A 21143-nucleotide genomic window follows, 5' to 3' on the forward strand; every position below is an offset into this window, starting at 1 on the left:
CATTTTCATGATACAGTTTGAATGCAAAAGTTTCATCTTATGTTGCAATCTTACCCATTTCAGCTGGAGCACTTTACTTCCTTACAAGCTAAAATCAGCAGTTCATTTGGAATGGGACAACTCACAAAGGCCAACTTGCTTTAAAAAAAAAAGTTGATAGGATTCAAATTTCTAACCTTTTACCTATTATATGAATTTCCCACATCTAAAGGCAAGATTAATGGCATGTTTTCTCCTATTTTTCCACTGTTCAGAGGAACTAGATGATTTCCACTTTCAATGAAGCCCTTGGCTTGTGCTATTAGACAATATAGAAAGATCTATGTAATAATTACACAACTCAGTTGAACACAAATTAGTTTTATTTGCAGAAGACGTTCTTTTGATTATTTCTAAACCTCATACCGCTAACCCAGTGTTGACAGAAAAGATAGATACCTTTAGCAAAATTAATTAATTGGTCCAAATTGTAGTTGATGCCAATAGGTGAAAATTGGGATACCCATCCATTCAAGGAATATCAATTCTGTATTTATACTGAATCCATTAAATATTGAGGTATATATATACTCAGTGGTGGCGAACCTATGGCACACGTGCCAGGGATAGCACACAGAGCCCTCTCTGTGGCCACGCACCATTGCCCCAGCACACGTGGTCTCTAAAAATTCACCATCACTGGCTTAAGGTTCGCCATTGGGGAGTCCACCATCCCACCTGCCAGAGACCCCCTGGATCTCCCCCAATCCTGCCCGCTCCCACAGGTGTCCCTCCCCATAAGCAACATCAAGGTGGATGGCCACACCCACCCCGATCATGTCCACCCAATCTGCCATGACTACTGCAGCCACACCCATCCAGTGACCATGCCCACTCAGTCTGCCAAGCTCACTGTAACTGCACCTGCCGAGTTGCCACACCTACCCTGCACCTGGCGATACATAAGTGGGTTTTGGTTGCAGTTTGGGCACTCGGTCTCTAAAAGGTTTGCCATCACTGATATAGGTTATCTCAGATATCGATACATAAGAGTTACCTTAACTTTTGGGGAAATCTGAAATCTCGCAAACGGTATATTATTCTTAGATTAATTTATATTCTGAGAGGAATTCCAATTTATATACAGTATTTGGAAATACTGTATTTATTTATTTTCAGAAAATAAATGCTTTGTTTAGAAAAATTCATTGGGGTTCTTCAATTCCACAAATATCTTTACAGAAAAAGCAATTCCAATTAATGAGGGAGGATTTGATCTTCCTTATCTGGAGTTACATTATCATATTCAACTACTGTCAAGTATTAAACATTGCAAAGCAACAATTAATGTTAATTTTCTGATCTGGACAATATTGGAATATACTTACACATCACCTTTTTTAATTTTTTTTTAATTTATTAAGTAAACATTTAAAAACAGGTTGAACACAGTGTGACTTTTCTGGCTGTTATTTTGCCATACATACTATACCATATACCATCCTAGTCATTGATCTTTTATACCATTTACATATTTCATTTTATACCATTTACATATTTATATATTTACATACATATTTATGTCTATTTATAACATAACTTCCATTTCCATTCTTATTTCATATTCTGATCTCTATCTTACGCTCACTTTGAGGTTGGAAATCTACACTTTCTCTCTTCTAGACAAGCTTTCTCTGTTCTGACTTTTTCTCCTCGAGTCTAACCAATAGTACATCTTATCCCAAACTTCGTAATACTCTGTTTCATCCTTGTCTTTAATTTCTAAGGATAATCTATCCATCTCTGCACATATCAAAAATTTTTTAATTAGTTCACTCTCCACCGGGGAATTTCCGTTTTTCCAGTTCTGGGCATACACCAACCTTACTGCTGTTATGATATGCAACACTAGATATGTCTCTCCTTTGTTAAACTTCCCATCTATCATTCCCAGTAAAAACAATTCTGGTCTGGAATCTATCTTCAGTCCCAACATTTCCTCTAACCAAGTCTTTATTAGCCGCCAAAATTCTTTGGCTTTGGAACAAGTCCACCACATGTGATAATAAATGCCTAACATTTTCTTGCACTTCCAACATTGTGGTGATATATCTTTTCTCATCTTTGCCAATCTTGTTGGGGAGAGATGCCACCTGTAAAACATTTTGTACAGATTCTCTTTATATAAGGTAGCCAAGGTTAACTTTCTATTTCTTTCCCATAACATTTGCCATTTGTCTAAACCAATATTATTTCCAAAATTTTGGGCCCATGTTATCATCACTTCTTTTACCTGCTCCTCTTTCATTTTATATTCCAATAAATATTTATGTTCTTTTGATTGCTTTCTCCTCCATTCCTAATAATATTTTATCTAGTGTTGTCAGATTTCTCCGTATACCCCATTCTTTTTTGCCTTTCTTATAACGTGACTGAACTTGCAGGTAGGCCCACCATTCCAATTGTACCTCGTTTCCTTTTAATTCTTGTTTAGATTTAAGTTCCCCTTGTTCATTTAGAATATCTCTGTACGTAACTACCTTCCCCAAGTTCATAAAATTTGGATACACTAGCGCTTCCAGTGTTGAGAGCCATATGGTGTTTCTATATAGTTCTGTTAACTTTAATCCACACATTGAATAATGCTGCTCTAATATGGTGTCTCTGGAAGTACTGATGAACATTACGTCTCTCATCCCACAAAAATGTGTGCCATCCAGATTGTAAATCATGACCCTCTATAGTTAATAGACTTCTATTTTTTAAATTTATCCAATCCCGCACTCAGGTGAGTATTGCAGCTTGGTAGTACAGCTCCCAGTCAGGTAGTCCGAATCCCCCTCTCTCTTTGGCTTCTTGTAGTAGTTTTAACTTGATTCTAGATTTCTTCCCCTGCCAAATAAATGTCAATATTATTTTATTCAAATTTACAAAATATTTTTTCTCTATTTTATGGGGACATTCTGAAATAAAAAGAGTAATTTAGGTAGAATGTTCATCTTTACTGCTGCAATTCTCCCCATAAAGGAGAGTTGCAAATTTTTCCATCTTTCTAAATCTTTCTTTATCTGATTGTTTAAATTAACATAATTATCTTCTTTGATTGTAATACACCTTGCTGTTAGCTGTACTCCCAAGTATTTAACTTTCTTCACTATTTGGATATTTACTTTCTCCACCAGGTCAATTTTCTGTGTACTAGTCATATTTTTAACTATCATTTTCATTTTATCTTTGTTGATTTTCAGTCCCGCTACCTCTCCATATTCTTCTAATATTTCCACCAGTCTTGTACTCGAATGTAGCAGTTCCTCTAAGATAAATACGAGGTCATCCGCAAATGCTTGCAGTTTGTAGGTTTCGTTCTTAATATTTAAGCCTCTAATTTGGCTTTCCTTTCGAATTATTCTAGTCAGTACTTCGACAGTTAATATAAACATTAACAGCGAGAGCAGGCACTCTTGTCTTGTACCTTTCCTAATTTGGAAGCTTTGTGTCGCTTCTCCATTGATTATGACTCTCGCCTCTTGTTTACTGTATATAGCTTTGAATATGTTTATAAAATTTCCGCCAAAGTCCATATAGCCTAACTGCCTCAATATGAAGTTCCAATTTACATTATCAAAGGCTTTTTGTGTATCCAAAAACATCAGAGCTACTTGTTTTTCACTGTGAATCTCGTAGTACTCCAAAATATTCAAAATCGCCCTCATATTGTTTCGAATTTGCCTTTGTGGTAGGAAACAGGGCGTTGCCTTACCTGAATGCCTTTTCTCAGCACAGAGATGGAGAATCCACCAATGGGTTTTCTCTGTCTGCCTGCTCTTGAGACCACGTCAGCCAAACTTGTCATGCCCCCTGTTGCTAGGAGAACCCAGTCTTGATGAGGACGAAAATGGCTGACAATAGTACGAGATGCTGGCTCTCAGAACCCTAACCCTGGCCTAACTGACCTTAAGGGTGGGTGTGGATTCTCCATCTCCGTGCTGAGAAAAGGTGTTCAGGTAAGACAACGCCCTTTCTCCAGCACAGGAGATGGAGAATCCACCAATGGGACATACTAAAGCCTCACTGTCCCAATGAGGGGGAAAACAGACAAGGCCGGATCCATATCCCCGGAAACCACCTGCTGAAGGGCCCTCCGACCAAAGGAGGCGTCCGCGGAAGCAAAGCGGTCAATCTTGTAATGACGGACAAATGGGGAGGGCAAAGACCATGTCGCAGCCCTGCAAATCTCCTTGATGGACACCTGAGTGGCCCATTCTGCAGAGGTCGCAGTGCTGCCAGTGGAATGAGTCATGATACGACTTGGAGCTGGCAGGGAAAAAGACTGGTACACCTCCACAATGCAAGCCCTGATCCACCTGCCTATAGTGGAGGCGGACGCCTTCTGTCCCAGAGAGGAAGGGTGGAAGGGAACGAAGAGGGCCTCGGACTTGCGAAAGGACACCATTCGCTTGATGTATCGGCGTAGTGCCCTGTGGACGTCCAGTGTGTGCCACTGCCGCTGCAAGTCATGGGAAGGATTAGGGGAAAAATCTGGCAAAATAATTTCCTGGGCCCTATGAAAAAGCGAGTTGACCTTGGGCATAAATGTGGGGTCCAACCGAAGGACCACCCGGTCCCGGTGGAAGATACAAAGGTCATCCCTGATTGATAGAGCAGCCAGCTCAGAAATGCGCCTGGCTGACGTGATAGCAATCAGGAAGGCAACCTTGTGGGACAAGGACCTTAGAGCACTAGTTGTGAGAGGCTCAAATGGCAGTCTGGTGAGGGCCCGTAGGACCCAGGATAACTCACAAGAGGGATACCTGTGTACCACTGGTGGCTTGGTGTTGGTGGCACCCTTGAGAAAGGCCCGTATCCTGGGATGGTGGGCCAAAGGGACCGAATTGGCACAGGTAAGTAAGGTTGATAGGGCCACCACCTGTCTACGGATGGTAGCAGGGGCTAAGCCCTTATCTAGACCATCAAGAAGGTATTCTAGGATCTGTGGGATTGTCAACTCTGAGATATCCATTTGCCGCCTTCCGCACCAATGGCAAAAATTCCTCCACGTGGAGTCATAGATGCGATTGGTTGCAGCCTGCGAGAAGCCTGAATCATGGAAATTGCTCTGGCCGAGAACGACTCCTGTATCATGATCCTGCGTTCAAATGCCAGGCAGCTAACTGTAACCACTGGGGTTCCAGGTGTCGTAGAACCCCCTGGTGGAGAGACATGCGATCCGGCAGGATTTTCCATGGAAGAGAGCGGAAGAGATTCACCAGGTTGGCAAACCAGGGTCTCCGGGGCCAGTACGGGGCCGCAAAGATTACCTCTGCTCACTCCTGTAGCAGTTTGTGAATGGTCGCCGGAATCAGTGGGAGAGGAGGAAATGCGTAGAGTAGACCCTCCGGCTATGGGGCTCGAAGGGCATCCATCCCCTCTGCCCACAGGGATGGAAAGTGGGAGAAGAACCTCGGGAGCTGGGCATTCACTGGTGAAGCAAACAGGTCAAGGACCAGATGACCGAACCTGTATGACATCTCTGCGAAGAGATATGGGTGCAAACACCATTCCGAGTGATCCACGGTCGACCTGCTCAGAAAATCCGCTTGTCGGTTCGCCTCCCCCAAGATGTGTTCGGCCCTGAGAGAGGAAAGGTTGGACTCTGCCCAGGAATCCAGTAACTGGGCCTTGGACATGAGGGACCTGGACCTGGTACCCCCTTGCCGGTTCATGTGGGCCTTTGCCGCCACGTTGTCCGTGAGGACTAGCACGTGCTGTTTCGCCACTATGTCACGAAAGTGGCGGAGAGCCAGGTGTATGGCTCTGAGCTCCAACCAGTTGCTGTTGTATCTCAGATCTGTGCAGGACCAATGGCCCCGTGCGAACTGAGACCTGAGGTGAGCTCCCCAACCAAATAGACTGGCGTCCGTCGTGTGAGACAAACGGGTTTCTTGAAGGGTGACCCTCTGGCTACTGCTGGTGAGAACCACCAGTGGAGGGATCTCAGGGTTTGGATGGGCACCCTCACCTGTTGGTTGGATAAAGCAGTTCCCAACCCCTGGAAGGGGAGCAGAAACCATTGGAGATTCCTGGAGTGGAACCTGGCCCAAGGAACTATGGCAATGCAAGAGATCATCTTTCCTAGGAGTTGGGAAAGTAGGGCCAGCAACACTGCACATTCCCTGCATACCTTGAGTGCTAGCTCCCGGATGCTATCCCGACGCTCTTGTGAAAGATAGACCAGGCAACCGACTGTATCTATGACGGGTGCGCATATATAGGATTCGGGTCGAGGGAACTGTGTGCTCTTTTTGAAGTTCACCGAGAATCCGTGCTGTTGAAGGACCTGGATTGACAAACTCAAGTCCGACTGGGCCGCCAAGTGGGAGGACGACTGTATGAGAATGTCGTCCAGGTAGCATTGAATGTGTACCGGCACCAGTCTTAGGTGTGCCGCAAGCACCGCCAGGATTTTGGTGAATACTCTGGGAGCCGAGGAGAGTCCGAACGGTAAGACCCTGTACTGATAGTGGTGGCCCTTGTAACAGAACCTGAGGAACCGCCGGTGGTCGGGAAGGATAGGGATGTGGAGATATGCTTCCGTAAGGTCTATGGACATCAGGAAGTCTCCTTTTCTGACGCTGCCCAGGATGGATTGGAGCGTTTGCATCTTGAATTTCCGGTATGCAATGTGGGAATTCAGACTTTTGAGGTCTAGAATTGCCCTCCATCCCCCCGAGGCCTTGGGGACCATGAAGAGGATTGAATAGAATCCCTGACCTTTTTGACCAACCGGCACCGGTTCTACGGCTCTTATTTCTAGGAGATGATGAATGGCCTCTTGCATGAGGCCCTTTGGTTGGATTCTTTGACTGGGGGCAAGAGATGAAACGCCCGGTGGAGTGGACACGAATTCCAGGGACAGTCCGAATCGGACGGTTTGGAGCACCCAGGAGTCCTGGTGGTCAGATGCGTCATGACTTTCTTCTTGTCCTTATTCTCAGTTAAGTTTGGATTTAGGGCCTCTCCGAACAGATTTCCTTCTTTGTAAGGAGCTGCCGCCAGATGCCACTTGGACTTGGCGTCAGCTTGCCAATATTTGAGCCATAGCATCCGACTAGCGGATACGTTGGAGGCGATGGACTTGGCTGAAAATCTGGGCATCTGTAAAGTGGTGTCAGAGGCATACTCTGTTGCTGCGACCAGCCTGCTAAGATCTTGGTGGGTGCGTATATCCTCTGGGGGGATCCTGCCCTGAAGTTGCCTGAGCCAGAGGACAGAGGATCTGGTAAAAAAGGAGGTGCAAGTGGCTGCTTTTACCACCCATGCCGCCTCCTGGTGTGTCCTATGGAAGGCCATGTCCCATCTCCTGTCCTCTGTCTTCAGTGCCTCAGACAAATCTCCTGACACAGTGGACAAGGACACGAGTGAGCTTAATGGATCGTCCACCTTTGGCACCTCCAGGACGTCAGTCAAATCTGGCGCTGTTGTGAACAATTTTTTTATCTGTTCCTCCCGGAGGTGGAATGGTGCCGGGTGAGGTCCATTGTTTGCGGACTGCGCTCAGAAACAGGGATGGACAAGGGACATAGTGCTGTGCTGCCACCGTCTCGAAGAACATCGGATTTGCATCCGAAGTGGACGGGGATCTGGTTGAAAGGGACCTATGTTGGCCATAGTGCTGGCCTTGCGCAGAAGCGGCACAAAGAGGGCCGGATTGAATAGACCCCCAGTTGGTGGGGGTTTCTGGAGTATCATCCTCCTTTGACCATGGAATGTCTGGCTGGTCTTGCTCTGTGGGCGAAGAGGCCCCACTATACGAGGATTGGGAGGGTGAGGGGGAACCATGGTACACAGAAGGCCCTGATTGGGGGAAATACATTGGAGGTACAGCTGCCAATGGCTCCGACCCAGACAAATGGTGGGACCGTGTGGCCAGTGCCCTGTCCGCCACCCTTGCTATCAGGGCTTCAAGATAGTCATCCGGGGGGGTGCCTTGAGGGTCAACCCCCCTAAGCCCTGCTGCTGTTGGGATAAAGGTGGCTTCTGGAGCTTGATGCGTCCCGGGGGGTGGGGGAAGAGTAACGGGATTGTCCTGTAGGGACCATACCCCCTGGGTAGAGGTCAAAGGTCCCAGAGGGAGGTCAAAGTCCGGGGCCCCTGCCTGTTCAGCTTCTACTCTGGCCTGCTTCTGTGCTCTGGAAAACTCCTTTTCCAGGGCCTGGTGCCTCCTGTTCGCCTGTTTTTCTGCCAATTTTGAAGTTTTCCTGGAAATGGCCTTTGCTTTGGCCTTAATCCTGCCTGCCGCCTCCCGTTTGGAGGATTTGTGCCGTTCCTGGCCAGATGATGGGGACGCAGTGGTTGTGAGTTCCGGCACCGTGGAGTTCTCCATCCTGAAGGGAGCTATCTTAGGGAGCAATGAGAGGAAACTCTGGCAGGGGACTATTGGCGGGTGGTTATAGCAGCTAGAGCAGGGAAATTGCGCTGCTCCCCTGGCCACCTGACCGGTCACTCAGTGCCTCCGAGATGACTTGGAGACGACGAGAAGGAGGACAGTGCGCTTGCCTGTAGGGTCAATCTGTGGCAGAGGCTGTGACAGCCAACTGGAACGCAGCCCAAAGGTATAGTTCGGTGGCCAGGTTAGGAAATGTTGCACAGGCATTTGTTTGGATGCAGGGTGAGCTATTTCATGTGTTAAGTGACCCCCAGCTATGACAGTCCTGTGGCAGAAGTTCGCCACATGCTCAAAATGGCAGCCACGGGCCTATAGATGGTATCTAAAATGGAGGTTGTGTCTGCCAGCCCTGAGCGTGGAGGCGTTCAGGGGAAAGAAGGGGACTGTCAGGAATGCCTAATTATTTTGAAAAATGAAAAACGATGAAAGAGTGGGCTCATAAGCAAGGTAGAGAACCTGGCTGTCCAACTTTTCCCTCAGGTGAGGCAAACGGTTAAGCCAAAATGGCGGCCGACTGAAGTAGAGTGCCGAGGAAAGTCCGGAGTGCAATCCTCAGTAATTGCTACAAGGATGAGTCTTGCTCCCAATTGCTTGCAAAGATGTCTGCGGCCTTGGAGGAGACCTAAGGAGCCTGGATCAGCTGTTGCATGGCCCGTTCGCGGCAGCCGAAATGGCGGCTACACCATACGGGACAGAAAATTTAGCCAAGGGCCTTGTATGTCTGCGTTGCGGCCCATTCACAGCAGTTAAAATGGTGCCCGCAATGAACGGAACAGCAAAAAAGGCAATCTGGAATCAAGGGAGGAAAGCTACAGCTGAATGCTGCGCAAAGGTCTTTTCAGCGCTGATCCCAGCACTGAAATGCAGATGGGAGGGAGCAGGAAAAGCAGAGGCTGAAGCCTCAGCAATGCAGATGGGAGGAAGCAGGATAAGCAGAGGCTGAAGCCTCAGCAATGCTCCTCAGTGCTCTGGAGCAAAATGAGGTGGAAAGCAAAAGGGAGAAAAATACCACCCCCTTTCCCCAGAATTTTGGACAACAATCTGGGGCAGCGCTGATCTCAGTGCTGCAGAGATATTTTGCGAGGTGAGAATGGAGAATCCAATAAGGGGTTAAACTGACTACCTGAAAGAGCTTGAGAGCCAAACCTGACACGTCTTGTAGAGCTGGGGACCAAGTCAAGACTGGGTTCTCCTAGCAACAGGGGGTATGACAAGTTTGGCTGACTTGGTCTCAAGAGCAGGCAGAAAGAAAACCCATTGGTAGATTCTCCATCTCCTGTGCTGGAGAACATTTTGATCTACGTGTATAAATTCATTTAGGTATCTTTTTAGTCTTCCCGCAATTATTGCCATAAATATTTTGTAATCCAAATTTAAAAGCGATATTGGCCTATAATTATTGATTTTTGTTAAGTCTGAATTTTCTTTTGAAGCACAATGTTTGCTTCAATCCAGGATGCTGGCATTTTTACTTCCTTTAGGACTGTATTGAACGTCTCCAGTAATATTTTGCCAAATGAATCTTGAAATTCTTTGTATATTTCTACTTACACAACACCTTTGGTTGGGTGGGCAGTATTAGGATCTAAAAATACTAAAATTCTAATATCTCTGGAAATAATTATGTCAGCAAGTTGTCTGATGTCTAATAAAAAAGATTCAACTTTTTTCCCCTATCAAATTGATTTTATGGAGAAACCTAATTTTAGAAATTGGGGAAAAAAATGTGATATGGAAAAACTGGATGGAAGCAGGACTATTGACTTTGGATCAACTGATAGATGATAAAAATATTTTTTTTTAATATACACTGTATTAAGAGATAAATGTCACCTACCAGATTAAATGTCATCTACCAGATATAACCCAATGGCAATATTTACAGCTACAAAATTTGTTAACAACTATGTTTGGACCAGCAGCATTTTCAGTTTCTGAAACTCCTGAGATGTTAAATCAACTGGTTGAATCCTACTATTATTTATATTGTAGATATTTGTTATAAATAAATCAATTTGTTATGCAGATGCTAAAAAATGAATGGGATAAAGAATTAAGAGATTCCTTTATTGCCTGGAGAATGAAAGAGAGTTTCAACTTCTATAGCAAGAGTGTCAATGGACCTCAAATTACAACTTTTAAAGCAAAAAATAATATTTAGAGTATATTGGATTCCATTACATTTGTATATAAAAGCAGTGTTTTGTTGCAGATGTAATAAGGATAACTTTCACTGCTTCATTAAAACACCTATTTATACAATATTTCATATTTACTACTTTTGGGAGGGAAAATAGTCAAATATAAATATATATATACCGTAAATGCCGGCGTATAAGGCGACTTCCGCGAGCGCTGAAATCAGCGCCAAAGACGGGAGTCGTCTTATACGCCGAGTCATCTTATACGCCGGAAATACTGGTAGTTTCCAGCGTATAAGACGACGTTCTAGGAATGCGGCCCGGCTATAAAGACGGGGGTCGTCTTATACGCCGGGTCGCCTTGTATGCCGGCATTTACGGTATATATATGATTGCACAACAAAACCTAAAAATTTCCCTTGAACTACATATTTAGTATTTGGAATGTAACAACTGGACAATGTAAATGGATCCTCTGTGCCCTTACTATGGCCAAAAGACTGATATTGTGGCACTGAAAAAATTAAGTGTCCTTTTCAATCAATGCACTGAAGACCTGGTTGTATTTGCCATCTATGGGCAGATTGCCTGTACTCTAGATGTAAACCTTGCATTTATTTATTTATTTATTAAATTTGTTTGCCAGCCATCTTGCCGTAAGGCATTTCTGAGGGGCTTACAACAGTAAAAGCAATAAAACCATAGACACATATAACTGCAATAAAAATACAAATTACAAATTAAATGAATAAATATAATAAAATATGTTACTCATACATTATTCATCATCATTGGCATCCTTCAGTCTTGAGACACTATGGTATCGTGCTCTGGAAAGAGGTCCTAAGGCAGCATCTGGTGTGGCTGAAAAGGCCAATTCGAGAATGGCAGTCCCTTCCGCACGGGGGCAGATACAATCTGTCCCCTGTCCAGCCCCCAGATTTCGCTGGTTCCGGGACTGCCTCTTTGCCTCAGCCTGCTACACAAGTGTCTCTTTGAATTGGAGAAGGCCATGCTGTGGCTTTACCCTCCAGGCTGAACGATCAGAGGTTAAGGATTCCCAGCTTTAATGTCCATTCCCAAGGCCTTTAGGTCCCTCTTGCAGATATCCTTATATCGCAGCTCAGGTCTCCCTCTGGAGCACTTTCCATGCACTAGTTCTCCATACAGGAGATCTTTCGGAATCCAACCATCAGCCATTCTCACGACATGCCCAAGTCACTACTTCAATAGTGTATACATGCTAGAGATTCCAGCACATTCCAGGACTGCGCTATTTGGAACTTTGTCATGCCAGGTGATACCAAGAATAGGTCGGAGACAGCGCATGTGAAAAGTGTTCAGCTTTCTCTCCTGCCGTACGTGAAGAATCCGTGACTCACTGCAGTACAAGAATGTGCTCAAGATGCAGGCTCTATAGACCTGGATCTTTGTATGTTCTGTCAACTTCTTATTAAGCCATACTCTCTTTGTAAGTCTGGAAAATGTGGTGGCCACTTTACCAATACGTTTATTCAGCTCAATATCTAAAGAGAGAGTGTCAGAGATTGTTGAGCTGAGGTACACAAAGTCATGGACAACCTCCAGTTCCTGTGCAGAGATTGTAATACAGGGAGGTGGATCCACATCCTGACCCATGACTTGTGTTTTTTTCAGGCTGATTGTTAGACCAAAGTCTTGGCAGGCCTTACTAAAACAGTCAATAAGTTGTTGAAAATCTTTGGCAGAGTGAGCAGTAATGGCAGCATTGTCAGCAAAGAGGAAATCCCATAGGCATTTCAGCTGGACTTTAGACTTTGCTCTCAATCTAGTGTAGGCTAAAAAATATAATTATATGATAGTTATATAAATGTATTAAAATGCATATGTACTTGAAAAATATTTGTATTAGATAAGCGTATATATAATTGTAACTGTTTAGTGTTAAAATGATTTACCATATTATGTTTTTTTCTTTGTCATATTTCTTTTACTTTCTTGTTAAAGACTGTTTTTGTTATTAATTAAACAAGAATAAAAATAATTTTAAAAAAGACTTCACTTGTTACAATCTGGAAGTGAAGATTACAAATGGTGACCATGAGACTGTGGCACACTGCGATGTTGTTGTATTCCCTAGCCAGTTGCCAAGCACCCGAAACACAATCAGATGACCATGGGGAGAATGATGGAATGTGCAGCTGGAGAAGAAATGGAGGGGAGGAATCTTGGCAATTATACCACAGCTTTCCAGGGAGGAGGCAAAACATTATGGAGCAAAAATAAGAGACTACACACTACTGAATTCATTGGTTGAGGGAGGAAATCATACTCTAGAATCTATATCTATTAGGTTAGAACAGACATGTCAAACTTGCAATGTCACGTGACGTCATGCAACGTATCGGGAGAGTTTTGTCATTGCCGGCAATGGGGTGGGTGCGGCTTCCGCATGATGTGTCCGGCCCGCGGGCCAGCAGTTTGACACTCCTGGGTTAGAAGGTTACAGTTTTAGTCTGTCAAGATTCCATCTATTAATTTTGAACTAGGCTTAATCTGATTTCATTGTGTCATCTTTGGGCTTAGGCATGACAGGGAGACAGCAATGGTTGCAACTATGAGGACCAGTCATAAGTACTCTTCATTCAGCACTATGATAATTTTGAACAATTGCTGAACAAATGGATGCTAAACAAGGACTACCTGTACTTGGCACTTTATAGAAAGCATAGTAGGAAACAAGCATACAAAACTCAAACTGCCCAAATTCAACAACAAAACAATGCTTTTCAGGAACCTGATTCTTAGTTCAAAATAAAATAGGTATGTGATAGGCATAATGTCCATACTCTAAACATCCTTTTGAAAATAGTGACCTGGAAATTTTAATTCCATTTACTCTGCTGACATAACTGCATTATTCTCCCAGTATTCCTCAGAAATGGAACTGCATATTCTAAAAATTATAGTGTGCACTCAAATTAAAAAAAAATTGTTCTGTATGGATATTTAAATGTTAGGTGGAATCCAATTAAACCTTAGCTGATGGAACTGCATCCATGAGCTGAGTGATGAGGTCGAAGTTTTTCCTTCTATATGCCCTCAAAATCCACTCCACAGAATTGACTGTTAATTTCTACACTGGGGGAAGGGGGAAATATGGGAGGCCATAGTCTCATTATATCAGCAGACTTTATCCTATATACAGTGGGGCAAAAAAGTATTTAGTCAGCCACCAATTGTGCAAGTTCTCCCACTTAAAAAGATGAGAGAGGCCTGTAATTGTCATCATAGGTAGACCTCAACTATGGGAGACAAAATGAGAAAACAAATCCAGACAATCACATTGTCTGATATGGAAAGAATTTATTTGCAAATTATGGTGGAAAATAAGTATTTGGTCACCTACAAACAAGCAAGATTTCTGGATGGATATAATTCTCTATATATATGAATTATATATAGTTATATTTTAAAAATTAGTCATAAGCACAGTCAAATCAGAAAAAATGACAAAATTAGTTCCAGTTCAATTTTCTTTTTGTCTTTTGCATATTAAGATCATTACATTTTGACATGTAGCACCCTGAAGTAGAATGAATGATTCTATATTATAATGAACTACCTGCTTCTGTATTAACTAAAACATCTATTCTATGTCCATCTGGCTGAAAACAAGCAAACAAATATTGTGAAATCAAACTGGACACATAATTCCTCCTCTTGAAAAGGCATTGTTGATATTGGTGGAGATATTTGGCAATTATATAACTGCTACCACTGGAGTAGTACATTTAATTTAATTTCAACTAAGTATTTCATAGAACTAGGCCAGGAAAGTTATCTCCCATGTAGTAAATCTTCACATCTTGCCATGGGGCATCAAGTGAATCCTTTCTTCCTCTTTCCCCAAATTCTTCATTCTTCACCTTCAATGAAGAACAATCACTACAAATATCCCTAAGCAGCAATTCAGAGCTTTGTTCTGTCTTCATCCTTCCCACAACAGAAAAACAAGGAGGTAGTAAAATCAACATAATGCCACGACTTCAGGGCAATCAGCAAAGAGAAGCTAGGAACTGTAGGATTATAGCACTCAGGTGCTTAGAACATCTCAAGGAAGGAGATGGGAAACCAATTCAAGTGCCTAATCACTTAAAACAACCCAGATCCTGAAACAGTAGATTCCAGGGAGTTTCATAACATTAACAGATTGGCTTTGGCATTAAGTTCCTCCAAGTACTGACATCCTCTACTTCAGCGGTTCTCAACCTGTGGGTTGTGACCCCATTTGGGGTCGAACAACCATTTCACGGGGGTCACCAAACAATGCAATCCACCATTTTTTTTCCCTTTTCCTTAGCTGTGCTATTCCCTTTTATTATATTGACTTTTGAAAGCCAATTGGAATTTTCCAGGCTGTCTCTGATACATAGAGCACAAAAATTGAAAGTTTGTGCAAGTGGTTTTTTATTGATTTATTTAATTTATATTTCCCCTTTATTATTTTTCTGAACAACTCAAGTTGGCTAACATATCTAATTACTCCTTCCTCCTCCTATTTGCATCACAACAACAACCCTGTGAAGTGAGGTAGGCTGAGAGTGTGACTGGCCTCCATGGTTAAGGTAGGATTAGAACTCATGGTCTCCTGGTTTCCAGCCTGATGCCTTAACTACTAGATTAAACTAGATCAGACCTCAATTGCCTCAGCATATATACAGTTTACAAATCTTCTCCAAGTCTTTGTTACTGGAAGAAAGATTGATGAGTGCTTTTTGAAACTAAATTTTCTGAATATGGTGAGATGGTCTCCAGAATTTTTTGGATATTACCCTATCTAAGCTTAATTTCATGCTACTGATTTTGCCACCTGAAATTACTGTGACTTTACATGAAAAACTGATTTATAATTTTTTGTCATTAATTTACTGAATTTATTACCTTCATATTCCTGGCAAAGCTATGTTTAATGTTTGGAATCCAAGGATGTCCATCTGCCAACTGTTGAGAGAACAAATTTCCTGTGAAGCTTTCTAGGTGTGCCAAAAATTATACAGATTTGGATGAGGTTATAGAGCAAATTTGGGAGTATACAGTGTGATGAAGAAGGTACAGTATAATAGTGCCATTGTGATTTGAGATTGTATGATAATGTTGGTTGGAATCCAGAAATAAAAATGGATGAAAAAAGTATGCTTTCCAAAAAATGGAACTAAGACTGATTTTTATTTTTTTAAAAGTGTAAGACTAGTCTTATGTGTGTTACTCTCTAAAGCAGGGGTGTCAAACTGCCGGCCCGCGGGCCAGACGCGTCACAAGGAAACCATGCCCACCCCATTGCCGGCAATAGGGAAAAAGCTCTGATACGTTGCACATCATGTGACGTCGTGAATTTGACATGTCTGCTCTAAAGATTAAGTGTGCTGACTACAATTATCATGAGTTAGCAGTCACAGTGTCATTTACTTCTGAACTTTTTCTTTAATAGATATTTTTACGCACAGCCTCCATAAGATCCCTCTTTTTTCAATTCAAAAATAGATGATGATAATGATGATGATGATGATGGAAGGGATCTTGGTGGTCATCTAGTCCAATCCCCGGCTCAGGCAGGAAAACCTATACCATTTCAGACAAATGGCTGCCCAGTCTCTTCTTAAAAACTTCCAGTGTTGGAGCATTCACAGCTTCTGGAGGCAGGTTGTTCCACTGATTAATTGTTCTCCCTGTCAGCAAATTTCTCCTTAGTTCTAGGTTGCTTCTCTCTTTGGTTAATTTCCATCCATTGCTTCTTGTCCTGCCTTCAGGTGCTTTGGAAAATAGCTTGACTCCCTCTTCTTTGTGGCAGCCCCTGAGATATTGGAACATTGCTATCATGTCACCCCTCATCCTTCTCTTCATTAAAATAGACATACCCAATTCCAGCAGCCGTTCCTTATATGTTTTAGCCTCCAGTCCCCTGATCATCTTTGTTGCTCTTCTCTGTACTCTTTTTAGAGTCTCAACATCTTTTTTACATCATGGTGACCAAAACTGGATGCAGTATTCCAAGTGTGGCCCATTGTAAAGTGGTATTAACACTTCACGTGATCTTGATTCTATCCCTCTGATAATGCAGCTCAGCACTGTGTTGGCTTTTTTGGCAGCTGCAGCACACTGCTGGCTTATATTTAAGTGATTGTCTACTAGGACTCCGAGATCCCTCTCACAGTTGCTACTATTGAGCAAGGTACCACCTATACTATACCTGTGCATTTGGCTTTTCTTGCCTAAATGTAGAACTACTGAATTTCATTTTGTTAGCTAGCACCCAATGTTCAAGGCTGTCAAGATCCTTCTGTATCTTAAGCCTATCTTCTGGAGTGTTGGCTATTCCTGCTAGCTTAGTGTCGTCTGCAAATTTGATGAGTTCCCCATCTATCCCCTCATCCAAATCATTGATGAAGATGTTGAAGAGCACTGGGCCCAGAACAGAGCCCTGGGGCACCCCACTACACACTTCGCTCCATGTAGATGTGGTTCCATTGAGGACCACATGCTGAGTATGGCCGGTCAGCCAGCTACGAATCCATCTGGTGGTGATGCTGTATAACCCACATTTTTCTATCTTATCAAGTAGGTTGTGATCTACTTTATCAAATGCCTTACTGAAGTCCAAGTAAATTATATCTACAGCATTCCTCTGGTCCACTAATTTTGTCACCTGGTCAAAGAATGCAATAAGATTTGTCTGGCATGATCTGTTTTTGACAAACCCATGTTGGCTTTTGGTAATGACTTTGTAGCATCTAGGTGTTCGCTGATTCGTTGCTTGATTATCTTTTCTAAGATCTTCCCAGGTATTGACGTCAGGCTGATAGGTTTGTAGCTTCCTGGATCCATTTTTTTCCTTTTTTGAAGATGGGAACCAGTTCAGCTCTTTTCCAGTCCTTTGGTAGTTCCCCAGTGTTCCAGGATCTTTGAAAGATATAGTTCAGTGGTTCTGAGATCATATCTGCCAGTTCCTTCAGAACCTTGGGGTGTAGTCCATCTGGTCCTGGTGATTTGAACTCATCTAGGGTGGACAGGTGCTCACTTGACATTTTCTTGCCAGACAGATGTTGTTTTAAATATCTTAAATTATAGTTTAAAGACAAAATAATATACCAACATATTTTATAATTTAGAATTACTGTATTTGTCACCAGTGAAACCATCCTTACTTTAGGAAACAGATTCATTTTGAACAATATGCAGTTTTTAAGAACATACAGTTTCGTAACATAATTATGCAACATACCACTTTAAAATGTGTGCTGGAGAAATTAGCTAATGGTAGCGTTTAACTAAAGACAAAGGATCAGTAAAAATGATTTCTAACATATTCCCATTAGGATGCTAAGATCAGCCCAATGTTATTTATTCAGAAGAAAAGAAAGGTATCACAATTCCAGCATTATTTTCTATTAGAATGCATTTAAAACAATTGGTGAGTTTTTTCCATACTATTTTAATGAAATATTACCAAAACAAGGTAGCAGTTCATTTGCAAATCTACCTGAAGAACTGTAAGAGATGCAGTCAATTTGATACTTCTATTTTGTAAATGAAGTAGCAACAGAAGAATCAATAAACTTTTTCAACTTAATTTACTCAAGTCTTTATTCTGGTAAGCTATCTCACTAACTTTTGCCTGATCTTCTTTATATGAAATACATGACGTTATCATTACACAGATCATTATTTAACCTTTTCCCTCGTTTAAACATAAAGTTCCCTCACACTGCTATTTAAATTCTCCTAGTCTTCTTGCAAACCCATATCTTCAATTATCAGTTATGTATCTTTGAAACAGAAATAAAATTAATCATAATAATGGACTCAGCACTCATACAGCATTTGAATATACTACCTAAAGAATGGGAAATACCCAACATGCTAATGAACATCTCCTTACATAATTGTAACTTTAAAATAATTTTATTAACCAAAAAAAGAAGAGCATTTATAGTTATTTTTTGTTTAAGCAATTAACTAAAATGGTGTCCGGAAGTCCATGTGCTATAACTGCTTACTAGCCAGATGTTTTCTAGGCAGGGATCCAGGGACAGCATGCTGTAATACCTTTTATCCTATAATTTGTGCTTCTCATCCAGAGCATTCCCTTTCAGTCCCACAGCATTCAACCTGAGAATTCTACACTGTTTCTAGCATTACTGACTCTGCAATTCTATGGTTAATGTTTAGTTTACTCATACAAAATGTATAAATTAACATTAAATTTAGTAAACCATGTCACAATAGATGGATAGATTCCAGTAAACTCATCTAAAAATACCTGCATAAAATTATCTTGATAAATAGTTTATTTCACCTTTCCCTATTTATAAATCATGTATATCAAATAAAATTCAAAATAAAACATGTATCCGTTACAGCAACAGAAATCATTTCTAAATTTATCCTGATCTTTTTGTCAGCAAATGGGTGGCTACCCACGTTCACTTTATTAAATTTATAATAAGGTTACAAATCTTCCATTACTTTCAGGGTTTCCTTACCAGCACAGTTCCAAGTGGGAAAATAGCTTTTACATTGGGACTATTTAAGAATCAATGGATTTCAGAATACTTTAAAGCATTATCACAGTATAAACTGCTTCATTTCTTTTACAGTCATGTTCACACAGGCATATCAGGATGATAAGCCACAACAAGCACTCACATTTTCATGTTTCTTAATTAAAAGTTTGGGGGACATATTTTCAAAACATTCATATTACTCTGGTTTCCTGTTGGCCTTAAAAGTACTCATTTTGGATAGTGCATTCAGTTTTAAGAATCATATTTTTATTTGCTATTGTGTCTTACAAATTTGGAAGTTTAGAACAGTGGTTCTCAACCTTTTTAATGCCGCGACCCCCAACCAGTCGTAAGTCGAGGACTACTCAACCGGTCATAAGTTGAGGACTACTCAACTGGTGCAGCACTGTTTGCAGAAAGGGACTTTTGGCGGGCTCAGCAGGGCAGAGACAGCCTGGACAATTCCTATTAGCTTTTGAAAGCTAATAGAATTAGACTCTATTCAAGAGTATTCTATTGGCTTTCAAAAGCCAATAGAATAAAAGGGAGTAGCACAGCTAAGGAAAAGGGGGGAAAAATGGCGGACTGCGTTGTTTGGCGACCCCCGTGAAATGGTCGTTCAACCCCAAATGGGGTCCCGACCCACAGGTTGAGAACCACTGGCTTAGAACATCAAAATACCTGGACTAATTTTCAGGAAGTTTCTTCAAGGATTGGATGTTAAAAGTATGCAAAATGTTTTTGCAAACTGAAAATATCTCACATTTGCAATATATTGTTTTTACCAGTTTCAATCTTGATACTGCTCTCATCTAAATTTGAAACAGAATTTTTCAGAATGAGAATGTCTCAAGCTTAAGAGTCATATTGAACTTGAAAAAATACATTTAAACAAAAATCCTTAACAATTCAAAATGTTGAATTGTTGTAGGCCATGTGATTTGAAGATCCTGTCTAGGTAAAACCTTTGGACTACAGTACATATACGTATGAACTCCTCTGTTGTGTAACCAAATCAAGGATGATTTCTTCAAGCAGGCTGATCCCGAGTTGCTGAAGAAATTCTCCTTTTCAAGAAGTACTAAAGCTTTCTAAAAAGCAACAAAGAAATGTAAGGCCAAGAGAACAATTAAAGCCATATCTCTTTCAACATGAAGACCAAAAGCCTACAGGACTTTTCCAAGTAAGGAGTTTAAAATCTAAGGGTCCATCACCATTTGCACTTAACCATGGCATAAATATGTCCCAGCAACCTCTTTCTTCTGACATATCCTCATGTTATTACAGCACTTCCAACTCATCCCAAACCAATATCTACAGTCCTTAGCTGTTAGATGTTTAAGCAGAATTTTCCCTTTTAACAAGAAAAGAAACCACAACATTTTGCCATGGGTGAACCTGACCAGCTTTACAGGTTATGTGATTGATGTGGAAATCAAGTGATTCCCATGGGATAAAATCATCCCACTGACCACTTTAAGCTGGGACAAGCCTGACTCTCTCGTATTCTGCTGTGGGCAGTAGTAGAATTTGGGCCTTTCAAACTGGGCTCTCTCTTTTATACTTATCAGGTCTCTCAGCTGATCTGCAGCTCAATGATCTGGCGGTAGCCAGCACTGACCAGGCGTGGTAGAAGTGGTTGGCTGTTTTGTGAAGTACAAAACAAAGAGCCAGTGTGAGATCCATCTGCTGTTTTAGAGCATATCTCTGTGTCTGTCAGCTGTCATTTGGAATTCTTTCTGCACCTGGGTTTAGTACTCTTCTGGAATAATGCTACACCCACATTCAACACAAACCCATCAATAATAGGGCTCATTTCGGAAACATTTATCAGTATTCCAGAAGTGAACACTATTACAGAATAGTACTATTATTCTAGAATAACCCTATTCCAGAAGAATGCATCCATGTAAAACTCTTAAACCAGAGCAAGTTCTTATAGATGTCTAAACCAAGCATGTTTTTTAATTTGTAAATTGTCCAGAGGCATGCAAGTGTGATGGGCGCTATAAAAATTGGATAAATAAAAATAAA

At 41.7% G+C, this 21143-nt stretch overlaps 1 protein-coding gene across 2 annotated transcripts in view; it reads right to left on the reverse strand.

The window, feature by feature from the left end:
• Positions 1-21143, reverse strand: part of ZNF385B (zinc finger protein 385B) — a 275321-nt gene that overhangs the window by 248059 nt on the left and 6119 nt on the right. The gene's annotated exons all lie outside the window — the stretch shown is intronic.

This window comes from Crotalus tigris, unplaced genomic scaffold (genome assembly GCF_016545835.1).
Source record: "Crotalus tigris isolate CLP2741 ecotype Arizona unplaced genomic scaffold, ASM1654583v1 scf7180000024351.1097467, whole genome shotgun sequence".
Classification (NCBI taxonomy): Eukaryota; Metazoa; Chordata; class Lepidosauria; order Squamata; family Viperidae; genus Crotalus; species Crotalus tigris.